The sequence below is a fragment of the Microtus oregoni genome, unplaced genomic scaffold, assembly GCF_018167655.1.
Source record: "Microtus oregoni isolate MIOR12 unplaced genomic scaffold, Mior012 000025F_ref0000491, whole genome shotgun sequence".
Taxonomy (NCBI): domain Eukaryota; kingdom Metazoa; phylum Chordata; class Mammalia; order Rodentia; family Cricetidae; genus Microtus; species Microtus oregoni.
The window spans coordinates 14015531-14033313 of NW_024543084.1; the positions used below are offsets into that span (position 1 = coordinate 14015531).

At 47.9% G+C, this 17783-nt stretch overlaps 1 protein-coding gene across 5 annotated transcripts in view; it reads right to left on the reverse strand.

The window, feature by feature from the left end:
• Nucleotides 1–17688, reverse strand: part of Zer1 (zyg-11 related cell cycle regulator) — a 38913-nt gene extending 21225 nt beyond the window's left edge. For 2 of the 5 annotated variants that reach the window (XM_041675177.1, XM_041675172.1), the window contains exon 1: nucleotides 4985–5483. The gene's annotated coding sequence lies outside the window, so the exon portion shown is untranslated. Of the gene's footprint in view, nucleotides 1–4984; nucleotides 5484–12589; nucleotides 12660–17500 lie in introns of those variants that run through there. The other 3 variants (XM_041675174.1, XM_041675173.1, XM_041675176.1) reach the window with 3 other exon arrangements.
• Nucleotides 17689–17783: the final 95 nt, after the last annotated feature.

Sequence of the window (17783 nt, forward strand, 5' to 3'; positions counted from 1 at the left end):
AGCTACCCTGTTCTAGCTGGGCTCATACATGGAAAAGGACACCGCAATATCTGTTGCCCAGGTCACCCTATTTGTCCTCTTTGAGGAGCTGACCCTGCAGTGTGGGGGAAGGGGTGTCCTGGGTGAACTGGGGAGGAAGGAGCTGGCACAAAGCCTGAAGGGCTCAGAATACCACTACGTCTCCACTCCTTGGAACCTTAAGGATCTCCACTCTCGTAACAGGTTCCAGCCGTCTGGAATTCTGGCAACTGGGGACTCTGATGCTGATAGACTACCAGAGGAGAACCCTGTGTCTCTTTTCTCACAGGCTCTTTAGGAGGTGCAGGGGGAGGGGCGGTGGGAGAAAAACAACAGCAGCTCAGGCAGTCGCCCCTGCTACACCAGCTCCATGTTGGGTGCTTTCAGACGAACACCCAGTTCCTTCCAGAATTTATTTCCTACAGTTTCTTATTTAACCAGCCAAACATCACAGCACAGTACCCTGCACCAATAGAGAGCTATTCATTTGCATAACAATTTGTCTATGACCCTTCCCCCAGCTGCCAGCTCTGGAGGACCGACTGGCGGCTTGCACCCACGCCCACATCCTTGGTGCCTACTAGTGCCTGGCATTTAGGCGGAACAAAGGTTTGCTGTTGCTAGGATTACCTCACGATGGTACTCTGAGGTAGAGACTGCCAATCATTTGCGGATGAAGACACCGAGGTCCACAACCAAGACAAAAGTAGTCTGAGATGGCAATTGACTCTGGGGAAGGGGGTAAAATCTAAACTCACCACCACACCCTTCCATTCATCCAGTCAACCAGCTAGAGAAAGAGTGACCAATGTCCCCAGGAAGGAGCAAGGGACCCCACAACATCCTGACACCTAGAGGACAGAGAGTCTGGGGAGCAGTGCCCACCCTGTGACATGTCAACCCATGAGCTCCCCAAACAAATGCACTTTCCAGGAAGGGGTGGCTCCTCGGCTGGAGATTAGGGACAGAAGGCTGCTGTGAAGACAGTCCAGACATAAGCCAGGAGACTCCAGCGGGCAGAGGTGCAGGTGAGAACTGGGGATAGGAGCTACAGAGACTAAGTCCGCAAGTGATTATGCTGGGAACACAGGACTAGGGAGGAATGCACATCCCCACTGGGCTGCTGGTATCTCTCTTGATAAAGAAACAATGAACAAATCCTGAGGTGGAGGCAGGGGTGCGGGGGCATTGGGAAAAGCTGAGGATCACACTGCTTGGGTTGTCTGTGCAATCAAATTTACTAATGCCCACACTGCTCAGCACTAGATATGCACCAGCTCCCTTCATCCTCACAGGAGGTGGGGGTCCTATCTACAGCCTGCAGGTGGGCAGCTGAGGCTGGGTGCCAAGCTGTCTGCACGGCTGCTCTGTAGATAGATAGCTCTCCACTCATTGGGTCAAGACCGAGCGATTCAAGCTTCCCAGCTATGTTCTCAGTGGTGCCGCCCACGATGTCTTATGCAAGCCTCACCTTCCTTTCTGTGCTATCGCTACCTCCTTACAACTCCATGCATCCTTGCACACTGACCACAGATGATCTGGTTGTGTGACAGTGATTCCACGGGCAATGTGGACCAGAGCTAGAAGCTTCAAGTAGGGACCCTGTATGCATCTCAGGACCTTCATCACAACAAGTGAACTGCAGGCTAGCTGGACCTCTGTCTCTGTCTCTCCATCTCTGGGTTTACAAGTGCATGTTACAATACTGCTTTTTTTTTTTTTTTTCTTTTCCTTTGGTTTTTCAAGACAGGATTTCTGTGTAACCACCCTGGCTGTCCTGGAACTTGCTCTGTAGACCAGAGCTGGCCTCAAACTCTCAGAGATCCACCTGCCTCTGCCTCCTGAGTGTTGGGATTAAAGGCGTGCCCCACCATCGTTCGGCTACCATATTGTTTATTTCTTTTTTAAAAAATATTTATTTATTTATTATGTATACAATATTCTGTCTGTGTGTATGTCTGCAGGCCAGAAGAGGGCACCAGACCTCATTACAGATGGTTGTGAGCCACCATGTGGTTGCTGGGAATTGAACTCAGGACCTTTGGAAGAGCAGGCAATGCTCCTAACCGCTGAGCCATCTCTCCAGCCTCTACCATATTGTTTCTTATGTGGGTGCTGGGGACAGAACTCAGGTCCTCATGCTTGCAAGGTAAGCATTTTTACTGTTTGAGTCACATCCTCAGCTCTTTGTTCACTTCTGAAGCCAGAACACAGCTGCAGTGAGTGGTTTGATGTTAATCCCAAATAGCTGACTCCACAGGGGTCTCCGAACTCCATTTCTGGGGTCAAGAACAGCTGAAGCAGCTAGGCTAAACAAAAAACAGTGAAAGCAGAGGCCATCAAGATGGCTCAGTGGTTAAGTGGTATCAGCTACCAAGGTTGAAAACCTGAGTTTGAATCCCAGGTTCTTCATGATGGAGAGAGTTGGCTCTCCTATGTTGTCCTCTGACCTCTATACGTGTGCTGGGGTACTTCAATAAGTAAATGTTAGAAACAAGCACACACCTGGAGGCGGAGAGCGACCCTGTGCCTAGTGGGCCCTAGCTGCCCCTGGACTCTGACGGAAGTGTGAGTCTTAGCAAAGGACCTCTACATCTCCAACCTTTGTCTCAGAGTTCATCCTCCCACTCTCCAGAGTCATCAGGGCAAGAGAACACCTTTCTCAGTGGAAGATGGGAAAATCGAGGTCCACGGGGAACAAAGGATTCACGAAAGTATATACAGTGAGCAGCTGGCAGGACTGTGCTTGACCCTGGTTTACCAGCTTGCTGTTTTGGGGCTCTGGTCATAGATGCCTTCTGTCATCTAGGCTCTAGTCTTCTGAGTGTTCGAACTTTACACATTTACATTTTATTTTGTAGAGCACAGGATGGACTTGATGGCAGGTAAGGATTCTATCACTGAGTCACACCCCCTGTCCCTTGCCCTTGCATTTTCAAATCCTCGGCCCTGCTCAGCCTATGACCTAGGCCTGATGATGGAGTCAGGCTCGCCTGAAACCTGACCACACGCTCGATGCCACAGCAGGCCCAACACACAGCGCCCTTCCCAGGCTGGCTGCAGGTCGGCAGGCAGCACTTGCACCTTACATTATGAGACGGATGGGAATCTTAGAGCTTGACTTTAAAAGTCCTCACTGGGCCGGGTGGTGATGGCACACACCTTTAATCCCAGCACTCTGGAGGCAGTGGCAAGTGGATCTCTGTGAGTTCAAGACCAGCCTGGTCTACATAGTGAGTTTGAGGCCAGCCTTGTCTACTTGCAACTGCCTCAAAATAAACAAACAAATAGAAAGGTAAGGGTCACCAGCTGGAGTTGGTGGCCCACGTCTGCAGTCCCAGCACTTGGGAGGCTGAGGAGGACTGCTGTGAGTTCAAGGTCAGCCGTGGCTACACAGGAGTCAGTCTAGCTACAGAATGAGACCTTGTTTAAAAAAAAAAAAAAAAGGCCAAGCTCTCAGACACCCCAAAGGACACACCATTACTTTTACCAGTGAGGGGTGTCATAAGATTCTATGTAGCCTCCTCCAGTATTCCTACAAGTTCTATGAGCTGGGGAGCCAGGCAGAGAGGGCGATACACCAGTTGGTGGTAGAGAGCAGGGCTGTGGGGTAGACGAACCTTACTGTCATATACCCCACCACACTGCCACACTGCCACACTGCCACACACACACACACACACACGCTACCTTAGCAGTCCTATTCCACAGATGATAAGACTGAGGCACAAGGCCACTTGCTCACATTCTAACAAGCAGGAAACAGTAGTGTGACATGACTTGCCTGCAGAGCTGTCCTTCGAAAGATTTCTGTCACTGATGGTCAGCACAGATGGCAAAAGCGCACTCAGAACACAAGGCCAAAGTACAACGGCCATTTGTCACCTCAGATCAGTCTGCATTTTCTCCAACATTTTAACGACTACAAGTCAACCCTGCATCACAGGCAGCCCCTAACACGCTCCCTATGTTTTCTGTTCCCAGTTGACTCCCTCGCCGCCCACTCTGCCTCCTCCACTCTAGCCCATGTAGGTTCTCCTTAGGACCTTTGCACCTGCTCCTGAATGCTGTGCCCTAGATAGCTGTAATGGTTTCCTACCTCCCTCATCTCTGCTCAGACTGCAACCCTATTAAATACCTTCTCTGCCCATTCCCAGTCTCTGTTCTCCATGATCCCCCCTGCTTTCTCTTTCTCCATGACAGCTATTACTATTTTACATGTTGCGCGTTCATTTGCTGAATAAGTCCAAGTGCATCGACCCTTGCATCTGACAGCCCCCTCTGGGTCCAAGCATAGCTTCCTGTGACCCTTTTCAACGCTAACTCCCATGGTCACTCTAACTTGAAACCTAAAAGAGAAGCATTCTGTCAGAAACATCATTGAGTCGGCTTTCCCCAGGCATTATGCGCCCCCCCCCCCCCATATTCTCTCACAAGGCACAAACAAACACGGGAAATCTCTGACTCTGGTTAAAGAGCAGCCATTCAAGTTCCACCCAGAGCTGGGCTGGCCAGACCAGTCAGCTTCGCTTTCACCTCACCTATGGGCGCCCGAGGTCTTCAGCTTGCGAGCCCACCCGCCCTTTTTCTCCCCTGTTGCACCCTCCCGCATCTTGCCATCCCATTTTGGGAGCTGGTCCAGAAGTCAAGCCATCCCTAAGCTTTTAAGTAGCACGGCCTGGGTTTTGGAAGGAGACCTAAGCTCATCCAACAGGTAGGAGGGGCAGAGGCAGGCCTTGTAAACCCTACACAGATTCCCCCATCTTGCACAAACGAGCGTCGTTCTCCTTGTGGAGAGAGCTCAATTTTGAAGGCAGGTTTTTCAGACCTGGGCGGGAGGCGACAAGAGCCCTCCCAGCCTTGGCCGAGGTGGTCCTGCAGGGGGTCGCCGAGGCACTGCTAAGATCCTGAGGCGGGGGAGGAGGAGGATGCAGGTACATCTGTTGGCTCGGCAGCTCGGACATACCCTGGGAGGGGGCGGCCCTCAGCGGGGAGACTGGATGCTTCGCAGGCTTACAAGCAGAGGCCGCGGCCCTGGGGAATCCGCTGCCAGAGCGACGCAGGAGGTCGGATCCGGTCCGGGTCCGGTCGGTGGGGCGGGGCAGGGTGGGAATGCAGCGGCCGGAGTCGCGGACGGAGGCCGTTCCCTTGCCCTCGGGCCGCTGAGGGCCGCCGGCTGCTGGCTCCGGACCCAGCCCCTCCCCCCGGTCCTGCTTCGACCGCTTCGAGAGCCTGTGGCTGTCGGTGTGCTGTCAACAAAGCGTCACTTCCGGGCCGCCCCTTAGCAACAGAGGAGGGGTACCCCGGTCGTGTCCCGCCGCGAATGTGGGCGGCGGCGGCCTAAGGTTCCGGGCCCTGTGGGCTGCTCCTGCCCGTGCTGAGGCCTGCGTCCCCCAAGTTAGCCTTCAGGGTCCCTTCCAGAGAAGGGCTGCCTCGCAGGAGCCGGGTTCAGGACGAGACTGACTCCACCTTCCCTCGTCAGCGCTGACTCACACGGTGTCCAATCCGACGCCTTTTGGGCTGTCTCCACGCAGCCACCACATTGCCCCTTAAGTCTGCTCCTCCCTCTCCTTCATGACAAGGGCCACTCACCCAGGAGCTGTCAGACAGCAAGCTTGAGGCCTTCCTTGGCCCCTGCATTTCCTTCTAGTCACCAATAATCTCTTTTAACAGTTGCTTCTCTTCCTTCAATAGCGCCCAACTTCTGTCCATCATTTTATTTTTCAAAAATGTTTATTATTTTTAATAATGTGTATATGTGTGAGTGGGGTGTATGCACGGAACTGCAGGTGCCTGTGGAGCTGAAGTTACAGGTGGCCTTAAGTTCTCCAGCGTGCTGGAACAGAACCATCTCTCCTGCTTATCCTTTTCATTCTTTCTAAGATAATGGTTTTTTCCCCATTTATTTACATTTGTGCACGCGTGTGTGCATATGTAGGGGTCAGAGGACTGTTTACTAGAGATGGTTCTCTTTAAGTCCACCATGTGGGTTCCAGGAATCGAACCCTGGTCGTCTAGCTTGGTGCCAAGCACCTCTATCTGCTGCGTCATCTCACTGGCGTCCCTCACCATTTCTCCTAACTTCTGCCATGGCCTCCTTCCACAAATCCCCTCATTCCCTCTGCAGTCCCACAATCCAAGAGTGGGTTTCCCAAAAACATAAATCTCATCAGGGCATCCAGACTTTCTTGACCTACCCTGGCAGAGACAGGTGAATATCTGTGAGTTTGAGGCCAGCCTGGTCTACAAGAGCTAGTTCCAGGACAGGTTCCAAAGCTACAGAGAAACCCTGTCTCGAAAAATCAAACAAACAAAAATGCAATATAAAAAAAATGCAACACATTTTTGCATCATTAAATGTTCCACAGCATAAACAAATGTAACACATCTTAAAATAATATTCTACAACAAGTTTTAGCTCTTTTCATCTCTCTCTCTCTCTCTCTGGGCTCAATAAGTTGGTGAAATTAAACTTTAAAAAAAAAAACTGTTTTTTGAGACAGGGTTTCCCTGTGTGTAGTCCTGGCTGTCCTGGAACTCACTCTGTATATCAGGCCAACCTTGAACTCAGAGATCCACTTGCTTCTGCCTTCCGAGTGCTGGGATTAAAAGCATGTGCCACCACCACCTGGCTGAACTCAAACATTTTTCTCACTGCTATCCATATCTGATGTACAATACTTTTTTCTTGAGGAACTCTGGAGGATGGGAGTGGGGAGAAAGGAGGGAGTCTCAAATCCAGGTCCTGAGGCATATAAGAATTCTACCACCAAGCTATAAGCTTTCTTGTCAAAATATAAAAAGGATGCATATGCCTGGCAGTAGTGGAACACACCTTTGATCCTAGAACTTGGGAGGCAGAGACAGGCTGATCTCTGTGAGTTCGAGGCCAGCCTGGTCTACAGACTGAGTTCCAGGACAGCACAGAGAAACCCTGTCTAGTTACCTTAAGCAGGACGGTAAACAACTCAAAATAGTTTCAGGAAGCCCCTGAAACTAACCAGCTTCACTAAGCCCCTCCCTGCCAGAGTAAACAATAAAAAGCTGAGAGTTCCTCTCTGAGCTGCAAAGGTTCTCAGAGAAGAAAAGACTCAGACCAGACCAGAACAGACCAGCTGCCTGGAAGAGTTTTGGAGCAACTGAAACATTTGGAAACCCACCTGTTGAGGGCCTGCAGACTACACAGTGTGCTCCAGGTTCCCAGCTTTGTAAGCTGTCACTCCATGTAGGGGTGGGCCTTGGTGATGCACCTGTCTCTGAGTCATTTCTGTTCCTGTAACCCCTCACCCATATTCCTTTAACCCCAATAAAACTCAACAGTTCGGTTGGACTGTGGTGGTGTCTGCACTTTGGTTTGGCACGAGTTCCCTATCTGGGGTGGGTAGATGTGTGTGTCGTATCTCCTTAGAAAAATTTTGTCACACAACACCCTTGCCTATGGCAAACCTAACACAACAGCATATTGAAACAATTCTACATCCATGACTGTCTTAGTTATGGTGATTGCTGTGCTGAAATACCATAACCAAAAGCAAGTTGGGGAGGAAAGGGTTTATTTGGGCTTACACTTCCACATCATAGTCCATCACTGGAGGAAGTCTGAACATGAACCCAAACAGGGCAGGAGACTGGAGGCAGGAGCTGATGCAGAGGCATGAAGGGTACTCCTCATGGCTTGCTTAGCTCTCTTCTTTTGTTATTTGATTTTTGTATTTTGAGACAGGGTTTTCCTGTGTAATCCTAGCTGTTCTGGAACTCTGTAGACCAGGCTGGCCTCAAACTCAGAGATCTGCCTGCTTCTGCTGGGATTAAAGGCATCTGGATTTGCTGGGCAGTGATGGTGCACGCCTTCAATCCCAGCACTCGGGAGGCAGAGGCAGGTGGATCTCTGCGAGTTTGAGGCCAGCCTGGTCTACAGAGCGAGTTCCAGAACATATAGGGCTACACAGAGAAACCCTGTCTCGAAAAACAACAACAAAAACAAAAACAAACAAAAAAAGCTTCCTTCCTTACCTGAGGATCATCATGATTTAAGTAGGAATGTATTTTGTTTTTGTTTTTCCAAGACAAGGTTTCTCTCTGTATCCCTGTTTGTCCTGGACCTCACTCTGTATCCCAGGCTGGTCTTGAACTCACTGAGATCCGCCTGCCTTTGCTTTCCAAGTGCTGGAATTAAAGGTGTGCAACACCACTGCCCGGCTCAATACTCCTCTTTTGTGATGAACCAATTTAGGCTGTAGGTTCTCACCCTGTAAATGCCTCTGATTCCAGTGCTTGGCTAAATCAGAGGTTGATCTAGGCAACCTGAGATCCTGTTCCCACAAACAATCACTGAATTTGAGGCCTGCCTGGCCTACCCAGAAAGTTCCAGGCCAGCCATGGTTACATGGTAAGACACTGTTTCAAAAAACCAAGCTGAACAAACAAAAACTTCTCCATTAAGTTAGGACAGAAGAAAACTTTTCAATACCATGAAGGCCAAATGAAAACTCAAGTTGACATCATACTTGTGAAAAACTAAAAGTTTTTACTTCAAGATCAGGAAAAAGGCAAGGATGCTCACTTCTTTCTTCTCAGCACAGGACTAGACATCTTCACCAGAAAAAAAGCGTGGCTGCTCTTCCAGAGGACCTGAGTTCAATTCCCAACACCCACGTGGCGAAAGACCCCCTGGAGTGGGGAGACTCACTCAAGTCTTGGGATAACACCACCCCCCAGGAACTCATGAGAGACTGTCCTTGCTGCAATCACACAAGGTTTATTGACAGGTCAGGAACCAGTACGTTGGGGCCGAAACTCATTTCCCAAGCCGGGGTAGAGGAGTTTGACCCCAAGTAGCTGGGAGAGGGGGTATTTAGGTGAAGAAACCACAGCCCAAAGGGGGTAGGGAGGGCGCCATTGAAAAATTCTGAAAATACCAGTGATCATTGGAAAATTCCGAAAATACCAGTGATAATCACAAGGGGGTAACTCCCCGTTTCTCAAGATTATAACCTAACTTTATGGTCAGATAGTTCCCGGAACAGAGTCACTGAACCGGCTAACCTAGATTTTGGTTCTTCTCTCCCTGATAGATTTTTGGCTCTATTCTTTCTGCTAGAGGGGTCTTGATTTATCTGGGTCTTTCAATGGCAGCTCACAAACTGTCTGTAACTCCAAGATCTGACACCCTCACACAGACATATATGCAGGCAGAACACCAATGCACATAAAGTGAAAACAAACTTTTTTAAAAAGTACAATATAAAACACAAAATCTGTTGATTGTTCCATACACTTGAACAACCTGAAAATATTTAAAAGTATGATAGGCTTATTGGTACATGCTTTTCACCCAAGAGGTAGAGGCAGGAGGATCTTTGTGACTTTGAGACCATCCTGGCATACATAACCAGTTCCAGGCCAGCCAGGGCTACATAGTGAGATTCTGTCTAAATAAACAAATACATTTTGTAAAATGAATTGTTGTGGGCCAGGAATAGTGCCACATGCCTTTAATCCCTGCACTCCTTAAACAGAAGCAGACAGATCTCTGTAGGTGCAAGGCCAGCCTGGTCTACACAACAAGTTCTAGGACTGGAGAGAGAGAGAGACAGAGAGAGAGCGCTAAGTATCTGCTCAGATGCTAGAGGCTGATGCTGAGTATCTTCATCAATCACTCTATTTTTGGAGACATATCTCTCACTGGAAGTTCATCAGTTTGCCACAACTCCAGACTTTTCCAAAGGTGCTAGGGATCTTAACCGCAGTCTTCAGTTTGTGCGGCAGGCACCGTGAGCTACCTCTCTAGCTGGCCACACCAACCATGGTCCTGGAAACCTAACCAGGGCAGCAAACCAGGCAGCAAGGGAATGAAGAAAGGGCAGAAACACATTCAGAAAAGGTAGGATTGTTTGGGATGTACTCAGTCTTATGGAGCAGCAGCTGGCTACAAACCCAGAACCTCAGCTCTTCTGTTATGTATGGCACACGGGAAGGGGGTAACTCGGCTCTTCTGTTATGTATGGCACATGGGAAGGGGGTAACCTCAGCTCTTCTGTTATGTATAACACACGGGAAGGGGGTAACCTCAGCTCTTCTGTTATGTATAACACACGGGAAGGGGGTAACCTCAGCTCTTCTGTTATGTATAACACACGGGAAGGGGGTAACCTCAGCTCTTCTGTTATGTATAACACACGGGAAGGGGGTAACCTCAGCTCTTCTGTTATGTATGGCACATAGGAAGGGGCTAGCTAGTCTGGTTGGTCTCTGTAGTCCAACAAAGTCAAGTTTCTCTGTGTCCCGGTAGCTACTCCTAAATAACCACTCAGATATTATAAATGCTCAGCTGATAGCTCAGGCTGATTACTAGCTAACTCTTACATTTTAAACTAACCCATATTTGGGGGCTGGAGAGATGGCTCAGTGGTTAAGAGCACTGACTCTTCTTCCAGAGTTCAATTCCCAGCAACCACATGGCGGCTCACAACCATCACATAATGAGATCTGGTGCCCTCTTCTGGGGTGCAGGTACACATGCAGGCAGAATACTGTATACATAATAAATAAATCTTTAAAAATTAACCCATATTTTATTCTTTCTCTCCCTTTTTAAGATAGGATTTCCCTGTGTAGCAGCCCTAGTTGTCCTGGAACTAGCTTTTGTGGACCAGGCTGGCCTTGAATTCATAGAGATCCTCCTGCTTCTGCTGGGATTAAAGGCGTGCGTCACCACTGCCTGGCCCCGTATTTCGTACCCTCTCCCACCTGGCCACACAACACATTTATCTTGCTTTTCTCAGCAGCTGCTGAGACTTCTGAGACTCCGCCCTCTTTCTTCCCAGCAACCTCTCAGTTTTACTCTCCTGTCCGGAGATTGGCCAGTCAGCCTTTTTATTAACCAATGAGAGTACTGTCTATTTCCAGAGTTCAGTTTGTTCCACAGCAGTCCGGTTTTTGCACACACTGCCAGCATTCCCCCATGGACAGGAGGAAGGGCAATTCTGAGCCTGACGTGCTGCGAAGGCTTTCCTCCTCCCATGGTCTGAGCACTGGGTCCTTGATGTGACTCATGCGCATGTCAACAACACGCAGTCACTCAGGGCTTCCGCAGCATTCCACAACAGTCCAGAAAGAAGAAAAAAATAGTAGTTTAAAATTTTACTTTGTGGGTGTGTGAGTGGGTGGGTGCCATAGTTCACTTGGGAGATCAGAGGACAACTCTCAGGGATGAATTCTCTCCTTCTACTGTGGGATTCATAGATGGAACCCAGGTTGTCAGGCTTGGGTGGCAACAGGTTTTACCTACCTAGCCACCTCACCAGCTTCCCAAGGAGAAAAAATTCACACACACTAACATGGGAAAGAACGAAACATTTAAGAATAAAGCTAGGAGCCGGGCGGTGGTGGCGCACGCCTTTAATCCCAGCACTCGGGAGGCAGAGGCAGGAGGATCTCTGGGAGTTCGAGGCCAACCTGGTCTACAAGAGCTAGTTCCGGGACAGGCACCAAAGCTACAGAGAAACCCTGTCTCGAAAAACAAACAAACAAACAAAACAAAACAAAACAAAAAAAGAATAAAGCTAGGACCTGGAGACCTGGAGAGGTGGTTCACCAGTTAAAAGTGCCTGTTGTTCTTCTTACTGAGCGCCAGGGTTAGCTCGGTTCCCAGCGCCCACATGGCAGCTCATAACCATACATGATCCAGTGCCCTCTGACTTCCTTGGGCACCAGGCGATATATGCGATGCACAGACTCACACGAAGGCAAAACACTCATACAAATGAAATAAATAAATAAAAACTAGCCAAAGAAGTGAAAAAGATCATACATTGAAAACTACAGCCGGGCGGTGGTGGCTCACACCTTTAATCTCAGCATCTGGGAGGCAGAGACAAGTGGATCTCTGTGAGTGTGAAGCCAGCCTGGTCTACAGAGCAAGTTCCAGGACAGCTAGAGTTGTTACACAGAGAAACAGTCTCTCGAAAAACAAAAACAAACAAACAAGCAAAAAAGCCAATCCCCCCAAAAGTACAAAAGAGTGCTCATTACAGAGAAATAAGCAGAAATGTACCCATGTTCATAGCAGGAAGTGTAGTACCGTTAGGGTCTCAGTATTGCCCAGACTGATCCACAAAGTAAGTATAAACTCTTTCAAACTCCTAATAGCAGTTTTAAAAAATTGCAAAACTCATCAGGCTTTGTGAGGTGTGCTTGTAATACTAGAACATGGGAAGCAGACACAAGTATCTGGAATGCAAGCTGTCCTTGGCTGTGTAGTGAGTTTGAAGTTTCCTGAGCTACAAGAGATCCTGTCTCAAAATAACCAAGAAAAGAAGGGAGGGAAGGGGGGAGGGAGCAAAGGAAAGATTCACCTTAAGGTGGTGGCACACGCTTTTAATATCAGCACTCAGATTTCTCTGAGTTCGAGGCCAGCCTGGTATACAGAGTGAATTCCAGGACAGCCGGGGGGGGGGGGGGCATTCATAGAAACAAACAAACTTGAAAAGATGAACCAAGTTGGTGGATACACATGCAGATAAAATCACAATGAGAGCAGGAAAATGAGGAGAGGCGGCTCAGCACTTACATGGCAGCTCCCAACAGTCTGTAACTTCAGTTGCAAAGGATCCAACACTGTCCTCTGGTCTTTTTCAGCACTGCACACATGAGGTGCACAAACATAAATGTAGGCAAAACACCCAACACCCGTACACATAAACAAACTCATAATGAGATACCATTTTCTCCTGTAAGAATGAATATGATTTCTTTTTAACACGAGTCAGCCATTCGACTTCTGAAAGTCAGGATGAATAACTGTATGTTGCTCTCTATTATAACAGCCAGAAGGCAGAAACAGTTGTCCTTCCTGGTGTGGTTATCTCTGCTAAACATGCTGGATGTCCCTAATGACTCCCACAGTGTCAGCAGCCAGGATCTAACACCTACCTCAGTCCCCTGATAAACAGCCATCCCTCGGCCACAAATAATGACATTCTTTTACATGCTCTAACAAGTGTGCACTTCCAATTCATTATACTATGCAACACGAGCCAGTCACACAAGCAGAAGCTCACAGCTTATTCCACTTGAACAACGATGTAAGAATAGCCCAGCTTCAGGAGGGGAAGAGGTGGCTCAGTGGTTAAGACCACGTATTACTCTTCCAGAACACTCAAGTTCCATTCCCAGAACCCACACTGGTTGGCTCACAACCTTCCCTATAGTTCAAGATCCAGGGGTCCAGTGCCTCTGTTCTCCACTGGTCCCTGCAGTCACATGCACCCCCCATAACTAAAATAATAATAAAAACTTAAAAAGAAGATTGAGTTAATTATTACCAGGAAACATTTTACCCATTTAATTCAGGCTAATAGAACATGAAAATAGCATAGATGTTACTAGAGTCTGTGGGAGACAGGGGATGAGATTTTTGTATAATGGACTATCAGCCTCTGTCTAAGGTGAGGATGAGGTTGGAAAACAGTGCTGATGGCTGCATGGTATTAGAAAGTAACCAACGATGCTGAAACAACTGAAATCATTCAGATGGAAAGTTTAGATTACAGGAATTTGGCTACAGTTTGAATATAATCTACCCTGCAGGGCTCTCTGACACCATGGCCAGCCAAGTAACCGTCCCAGGGAGACAAGAAGGCAGTTTGGTTCAACAGGACTCAGTAGCAGTGCTTGTTCAGACTTCAAGCGTATCTTAGGCATATTCAGTCACAGCACAGTTTGGTAAAATGTTTCCTGGTAATAATTAACTCAATCCCATGTGTACAAGCTTAAGACAGGACTACACCCAAACTCTTGGTAAAGCAGAAGGCATATCTTCCATAAAGTTAAATTCTATAGATGACAGAGAAAACAAGCTTAGAGTAAGGGTCTGGGGAGGAGCTGGTGTGGTTTCAGTCACACAGACAGTGCAAAGGTCACCAGACTATTAGAGTATGTCTGCTCCCAGCTTTCTGAGTTTTTTGTTTTGTGTTTTAATTAATTATTTTTTTTCTTCAGCTTTTCAAGATAGCGTTTCTCTGTAGCTTTGGAGCCTGTCCTGGAAGTAGCTCTTATAGACCAGGCTGGCTTCAAACTCAGAGATCTGTCTGCCTCTACCTCCCCAGTGCTGGGATTAAAGGCCTGTGCCACCACTACCACCCAGCCCCTTCCCAGGTTTCTGAGTGGAAAACAGCTTATACATCCCTCTTCCCTTTGAAGAGACAACCCTGTGTGTTTAATATTCCTGATTCCTGTACTTATCTATGAGTACAGGACCCCCATGCCTACTACACTACCCAAATAATTTTTAGTACAGTTGAAAATTTTCTTTTTCTTTTTTTATTTGTGTGTGTGTGTGTGTGTGTATCTATGTGCCCTTGCCCTCCAGTACCAGAACAGGGCACCAGATCCCCTAGTTACAAGCAATTGTGAACTGCCCAATTGGGTGCTGGAGCCATCCAAACTCAGGTCCTCTAGAGGAACAGAAAGTATTCTTAACTCCTGAGCCATCTCTGCAGCCCTAGATTCATACAAATCTTTTTTTTTTCTTTTTGATTTTTTGATACAGGATTTCTCTGCAAAGCCCTGGCTGTTCTGAAACTCACTCTGTAGACCAGGCTGGTCTCAAACTCACAGACATCTGCCTGCCTCTGCCTCCTGAGAGTTGGGATTAAAGGCGTGTGCTAACACTTGTCCAACTGGAGTCATACAGTTTAAAGGAGGGAATTCTTTTATTTGTTTGTTTGTTTGTTTGTTTATTTATTAGTATACAGGGTTCTTCCTGCACATATCCCTGCAGGCCAAAAGAGGGCACCAGATCTCACTACAGATGGTTGTGAGCCACCATGTGGTTGCTGGGAATTGAACTCAGAACCTCTGGAAGAACAGTCAGTACTCTTAACCTCTGAGCCATCTCTTCAGCCCAAGGAGGGAATTCTTATACTATATGAATTTATCTCAATGAAACTCTTTAAATATAGTCAAAGATTGGCAAAATTAATTATCAGTTAAATGCCTCTAAAGAGTTAACTTTACTAGCCATTCATTCTCAGAAAATAAATCTTTGTGGGGGTGAGAGTGGGGAGAGAGCTCAGAGGATAAAAGCTCTGGTTGCTCTTACAGAGGATGGGCATTCAGTTTCCAGCACCCACATGATGACTCAGACCATCTGTAATTCCAGTTCCAGAAATCTGATTCCCTCTTCTGGCCTCTGCAGGTACTGCATGTGGTGCACATACACAGGCAAAACACATTTATAAAATTTAAAAGCCTTAAGAAAAAGTTTGCATCCTTTAAATATTTGTTTCTGCATGTTACAGAAATGATTTGAAGTGTTCTGTTTGGGGACTGGAGGGATGGCTCAGTAGTTACGAGCACTGGCTACTCTTAGAGCTAGGGTCTAGTTCTCAGCTCCTACAGCGGCTCACAACCACCTGTAACTCCAGCTGCAGGGGCCCAGTGTCCACTTCTGGCTTCTGCAAGCACTAGCTATGCACATGAGGTACAGATATACATGAAGGCAATAATAAAGTAAAATAATAAACAATAAAGGTGATATGTTTGGGTGTCAAATTAACAAAGGGTGGTCTTGGGTTGCTTAACTTTGATGACCTAATTGATTAGATTAAGAAATTCCAAGGCACTGTAGAGAGATGGTTCAGTGGTCAAAAACACTTGTTGTAGCAGAGGTTCCCATTTTGATTCTCAGAACCCCATGTTGGGCAGCTCACAACATCTGAAACTCCAGTTCCAGGGGATTCAACACCATCTTCTGGCCTCTGCATGAACCTGCAAACCTGTGGTATACATTTACACAGGCGCACACACACACACACTCCTAAGTAAAAATAAGAAATATTAAAAACGCAGCTTATAGGCATTTCTAAGACATATTTCTGGGTGCGTCTATGAAGATGCTTCCAGAATTGGCTAAATGACAAGAGGAATACCCACCCTGACTTTGGGCAGCAGCATCCCATGAGCTGGAGATTCAGAACAAAAGGGAAATGGAGGAAGCTACCTGAGCCCCACCATTCCACCTGCTTCCTAGCGGGCCACGAGCTAACTCCCTGCTCTGAGCTCCTCGCCATGCTGGACCGAACCCTCTGACTCCCTGAGCTGAAATAAACAAAGGTTGTCTGTGCCAGGTAATTTTATCTCAGTGACAAAAAGAAATGAATGCAGGTCTGGAGATGTGGCTCAGTCAGGAAGGACACTTGATCTATGGGCATAACAACTGGTGTTCAAACACCCACCACCCATCCACAAAGCCATGCATGGCTGCATGGGCCTGCAACTGCAGCACTGCAGACACAGGTGGACCCCGAGTGTTCATTGTCTGCCTGGGCAAAATAGCAGGGTTCTTCTTGTTAAGGGAGGCACCATCTCAAGGCAGTAAGACACATAGTGATCGTGGCGGTTTAAAAGAGAATATCTCCCAAAGGCTCGTGTATTTGAAAACTTGGTTTCAGTCCACAGTGCTGTTTGGGGAGGCTTAGGAGGTGTGGCATTGCTGGTGGAAGGAAGTCACGAGGGGCAGGCTCTGAGAGTTTAACGATTTCAGCCCCCTTTAGTTTGCACTCTCTTCCTTAATTTTCTCTTTCTTTTTTTCTTTTTTTTTTTTGTTTTTTTTTTTTTTGAGGCAGGATTTATTTGTGTAGTCCTGGCTGTCCTAGAACTCAGGTTTGTAGACTAGGCTGGCTTTGAACTCCCTGAGATCCACCTGCCTCTGCCTCTGGAGTGCTGGGATTAAAGGTGTGCATCACCACACCTCACTCTCTTTACTAAAAAATATTGTATATGGACTGGAGAGATAGCTCAGCAGTTAAGAGCACTGGCTGACCTTACTGAGGGCCTAGTTCAATTCCCAGCACCCACATGATGGTTCACAACTGTCTACAGCTCTGGGTCCAGGGGATCCAACACCCACGTCTGCCCTCCAGGTAGGTAGAGCTACATAGACATAAATGCAGACAAAGCACCCATCCACATTCTTAAAAAAAATTGTGTGCATGTGTGTGCAAATACGTGTGGGAGCGTGTGTGTGTGTGTGTGTGTGTGTGTGTCGGGGAGCCCCGATGGTCAGTTGTCTTCCTTAATTGTCTATTGTGGGCAGTCTCGGAAGCCAGTTTTCCTGTCACCATCCCCGCCCTTCTTGTCAACTCTTAGGTGAATTCTGCGAATCCAAACTCCAGTGCTCACGCTCGTGTATATCAATCGCATCCAAGCGCGTTATCCCCTGAAATATCAACTGCGAATTCACTTTAGCAGAGGATGACCTTGAACGTCTGATCTTCCTGTCTCTACCTCTCAAAAGCTGGGCCAAAGCATGCATCCCCCGGCGCAGGCACGCTAGGCAAGCGCTCTACCAACTGAACTACACCCTCTGCTCCTGTTTTTCCTTTTCTATTATTTTGAAATTGTGAAATTACAGAAATTCTACAGTTTATAAACTCCCAAAGGCAAGGAAACACCGAGCTGTACTCCAAGCGGTACTTACTGAGCCACACGGTCATTTCCATAAGGACTCAGTATTGAACAAGACCACACCCGGGGACTGGATCCAGTTCACCAAACATCTGGGCCGCGGTAATGGCGGGGAGCGAGAGAGATTGACAAGAGTATCGGGTAGCTGAGGCACTGAGGCCGAGGGATTCGCAGCCAGGAGCTCACGGGCTGCCCTGGCGCTCGGCGCAGGGGTTTGCCTGGCCTTAAAGAAGTCCCGCGTCACGTGATCCGGGGGCGGAACCAGCGCGGTCCGGCTCCTGCGGAACGTGCACGCT